Source organism: Rhinolophus ferrumequinum, chromosome 19 (genome assembly GCF_004115265.2).
Source record: "Rhinolophus ferrumequinum isolate MPI-CBG mRhiFer1 chromosome 19, mRhiFer1_v1.p, whole genome shotgun sequence".
Classification (NCBI taxonomy): domain Eukaryota; kingdom Metazoa; phylum Chordata; class Mammalia; order Chiroptera; family Rhinolophidae; genus Rhinolophus; species Rhinolophus ferrumequinum.
The window spans coordinates 33,691,427-33,696,335 of NC_046302.1; the positions used below are offsets into that span (position 1 = coordinate 33,691,427).

Consider the following 4,909-nt stretch of genomic DNA (forward strand, 5'->3'; position numbering starts at 1 on the left):
AAATTATTGTTTTTATTTGCCAAACTGGAACTGGTGAGACAAGCAACTCAGATTCATAATTGGAATGTTTTGTTTTGTTTTCAATGTTGCTCACAGGATCCCCTGAAATGTTTTAGAATTTTGGTATGATTGCTGGTATTCCTATTCCTGGTCCTTATGATATAGGGTAGTGAGCATCACAGTCACTTGGGAAGGTCTCCATTATATGCATATCTGCCTCCATACACTTATCTGCGATTCAGAGTCTCAGGAAAGAAATTTGATCCTTTGTATTTCAGAAAAGCATCCAAAGTGATTTTAATAAGCACTTCCAGATAGACAACACTGCAATGAAATGATAAACTGCCATATATTTTATTTCCCACTTCAAATTACACCAAGCTATGTTGCTCTACATAGTCCATTTTTATTTTATTAATGCTTAAAAAGAACTAAGTTGTTTTTTTTCTGTTTTTTTTTAATTAATTGGATGTTTGTTATTTGAGGGAAGGGATTTTTTTGATTTACCAATTGGTATTTGGGGATTTGTTTCTATTCTTTATTTCAACAATTTGTTTTTATCTTTATTGATTTTTCCCTTTTCTGTTTTCTTTGGTTTTATTTTTTTGTTTGTTTTGATTAATAAATGTATATGTTTTCAATTTTTCTTTGCACATATTCTTTTTTTTTAATGAATGTACTTAAACTATAACTGTCTCTTTGAATATCTCTTTGAATAAAACAGGTACTTAATGCTTATTTTGACTTTGTTCCAAAGTAATGTTACTTTCACTGTTTACTTTTTATTTCCCAATATTTGATTTGAAAAAATATTCTAGTTCTGTTGTACTGAACAAAACATGACAATATTAAATCTTTGGCATTTGCTGAGATTCCTTTTATGGCCTAACTCAGTCCATCTTTATGTAAGTTCTACATTTGTTGAAAACAATGTATATATTCTATCTGCTTGTTTAAATTTGTATAATATCTCTACTTACCTCATATCTACATTAACTGTGAATATCTTTGTTTTCTTGATAGATCTTTTTAAATTTCTCCTAGAAGTTCAGGTTTTTGCTTTATATAGCATATATCTCAAAACTGTTTTGTTAGATAGCTAAAGATTCTTGATTTTTAATGTGATTTGTGCATTGGAGTTCAATAAACTGTTTTATTAGTTTTAATGCTTTTATCGCTTCTCGGCCTTTTGGCTAAGATCAAGTGTAGTTTTAATGCTTTACATACAAATTATATATATATATGTTTATATATATAAACATATATATTAGTAATATTATTTTTCTGTGTTTCTTTTCAATAATAGATTTTATATAATTTTATTTTTCTCTACTCTTATTATTGTCCTTTCTCTTGCACACCACTCATGTTGATTTCATATAGAAATAAATTGTATCTAGTTACTGATTTGCCCTTGAATTAGATTTTGACTGCTGTTATAACAAATTACCACACGCTCAATGGCTTAAAACAATGCAAATTTATTATCTCACAGTTATGTAAGTCAGAGGACAGGGACACTCAGCTGGGTACTGTGCTTAGAAACTCATGAGGCTGAAATCAAGGTGTTGGCTGGCCTATACCACTTATTGGAGTCTCTGGGGAAGAATCCACTTTCAGGCTCCTTCCAGTTGTTGTCAGAATTCATTTTCATGTGGTGGTAGGACTGAGGTCCCTCTCTCACTCATAGCTGTCAGTCAGTGATCATTCTCAACTTCTAGAGGCTGCCTGCTCCCTTTTCCTAACCCCACTTTACCTGGCTCATGACCTCTACCCTCAAAGCCACCAATGGTGGGTAGAATTCTTTTCATACTTTGAATCTTTGTCACCTCTACTTGTGCCATATCTCTCTTACCTACAGCTGGAGACAGTTCTTTTCTTTCATGGATTCACGTGATTGCTTTAGATCCACCCTTAATCGCATCTGCAAAGTCCCTTTCCCATATAACTGAACTTATTCTCAGGTTCTAGTGATTAGGGTATCAAATCATGAGGGGGTCATTCTGCCTACCAAAGTCCTTAATATTGAAACTATGTGGCCTCACCCAAATACATATAACAGTATAACTCTAAAGATGATTCCCTGATGTGTCCTATAATTCTAATATTTCAATGAATTAACTGATTATAAACACCCACAACATTTGGAAGCCAGAACCAACTGTAACTATTCCAATAAGCTATGTGCCACTTCTCTTAAACAATATCATTTTCAAAATAAAATCACTGTTCCTGTAACCCAGGACATTACAAAAGGTAGGTCAATGTTGCTGTTATTAGCATACAATAGAAAAACATAGTGTTACCAGGTGGAAAGGGTTGGAAAAAATAAGAGAGAAAAATGGGAAGAAAATTGCTTTACATTTTGAGCTTTCCCTTCCTTGTGAAAAGTGTGTAAAAACTTATAAATGAAACAAGGCAAAACTCAACAAGAGGTCATATTTGCTGTTTTAGTTGTGATTTGGTACATTTTTCATTGAATTGTCTAACAAATTGTTATTATACAGAGATGTTGCATTTACCTCATGAAGAAACAACTGATATCTTTGTTCATACGAGATTTTTGTTTTCTTGAGATTTTCAGGTATAATGTGATATAGATTGAAATAATATTTTGCATCAACTCTTCACTATTTATATGTGTGTTCTTTCATGTAATTGTTTTGAGTTTACCTTTAAAATGTTATATAAAAGTGTTTTAGGCAAATATTTTCTTGTTCTTATTTTCAATGGTAGAGACTATAATATTTCTTCATTAAATATAAAAATATAATGGTTTGAATAAACATATTCCTCTTGGATTTTGTGGGGGGGAATATATGCGAATTTTATCAAATGCCTTTTGGAATCTCTTGAGAAGATACTATATTTTTTTCTTCTTAGGCAGATTAAAATGATAAATTATATGAAGAGAGTTCCCTTTTGCTATTTGGAATGAAAGTCTATTATCCACAGTGATTAGTTTATTTGCCAATATTTTATTTATGATTCTTGCATGTATCCTGCAGGCTTCTTTTTTAACTTCTATCTTAGCAAAATTTGTTATCACTTTGTTCAAATCATTCACTATCTAAGTATTGCTTGACTTTCTTTTTTTTTTTTTAAACTGGTACTGTTTTCTACTTTTTCTAAGCTCTGGAAAAGTTAGAATCGTGTGATAATTATTTATTATTTTTAAAGTATTCATAATTCAAAAGTGTAGACCTATAAAATCATTTGGATCTTAGACATTTGTGGGGGTCATACCTTGACTAATTCCTCCACCCCCATTTCCCTCGTGGTTATTAAACTCTTACGACTTCTTGAATTTCATTAAACCTGGGTTACCATTAATCATGAGACACATCATTATTTTATGTATCTTCTAAGAAAAAAAAAACACTGTCAATCAATCTATGACATTTTTTTTCCAATTTCTTAGAATTTTATTGTCGATTTAGTGAAAGAGCTTTTTTTACTCATTTATATGTAGATGTTTGTCATATAGTTCCTGTGCATATACAAATATATGAATTATAATCTTCCCATCCTTTCCATGATGCTGAATTATTACATGGGGACTTAAGCAAACTCTATATGTTGCATGACTTTGGGTGAATTATTCAATGTCTCATAATTCTCAGGTAAATTTGATAATAATTCTTAAAGGATTGAATAGAATATGTATGTAAAACATGCAACATACTGTCTAATGCATAGAGATTGCTAAATAAGTAATAGCAATTGTTATTTCTTGGCTTTAGTATATGTGGATGATGTTTATCTCTGTTTTATAGTTCTCATACAGTGTTCCTGTTTATTTCAATGTTGTTTTTTTGATAATTTAAATGGGGATATAAGAGGGAAGAAGTTAAAATTTATGGTTTAGCTGGCCATTTAGAAATAGAAACCTTGGATATACATTTGAACAAATATATCTATAGTTTATTAATTATTGTTTTAGTCACATGCTTTTTGATCTTCCCAAACTGCATATAAGCACTTAAAATCATGTACAACATATTCTTTATTTATTCTCCATTGTACTTGGCATAGAGCTAGGGAGAAAGCACATACTCAATGAATGTGTGTTGACTTAAACCAAAACCAAAACAGTTAAAACATTCTAATTTTCCTCCAAGCATTCATACTCAGGTTCAATCTCATATTAGATGAATAGTATCGTAGAATCATTACATTCCCAGGCCTGTTTCTGGGAGGCATGTGAAACATATCAGAGTTTCAACTCTGTTCCCAATTGACATCTGTACAGATCACAAAACACATTCACTTGCCCTCCTGGTTGTCAGCCTATGCAGAGGATCTAAGGATGGAATAGGCCCCAAAGGCAAAACTACCTTTTCGTTTTCAGTGGCAACTAGGGCCAAGGTTGAGGCAGATTAACAGAGGTGGTACAGAGCTAGTGCAATTGTCCTCTGGAGGAAAAGATATTCGTTCCCAAGACTTGTCAATCATATTCATGAAAGCTATCTGGTCCTCTTAAAAAGAGAAAACAAACCTATTTAATTTTCTGACATTTGGTTTTCAGAATGACCAATTATCTGTGAGTTTTAATGTGTGTACTTCAACCTAATAAAATATCAATAGCCTTAGGATAAGGCCTTACTGTGTGTAACATTTTGTTTTTAGAGAAAACATTCAAAAATAATACAGGGAACTTGACTATACTTTTTTTTTTTTTTCCAGAATGACCAGTTGTTTTACTTTTGCCTCATTTGTTTTATCATTTGCTTTCTTTCTGCATATTTGTGTATGTGTTTGAGTGTGCATGTGTACACACACATTTATTTTCAAAACAATTTGAGAGTAAAGTTGCGATATCATGATCCTTTAAGTATTTTCACTTAGATTTTAAGAAAAAGACATTCTCATATTAACAAAGTACAATGATCAAAATCAGAAAATTTAA

At 31.4% G+C, this 4,909-nt stretch overlaps 1 pseudogene; it reads left to right on the forward strand.

Moving 5' to 3' along the window:
• The first annotated feature begins 1,173 nt into the window (after positions 1 to 1,173).
• Positions 1,174 to 1,264, forward strand: LOC117011997 (uncharacterized; annotated as a pseudogene).
• The last annotated feature ends 3,645 nt before the right edge of the window (positions 1,265 to 4,909 follow it).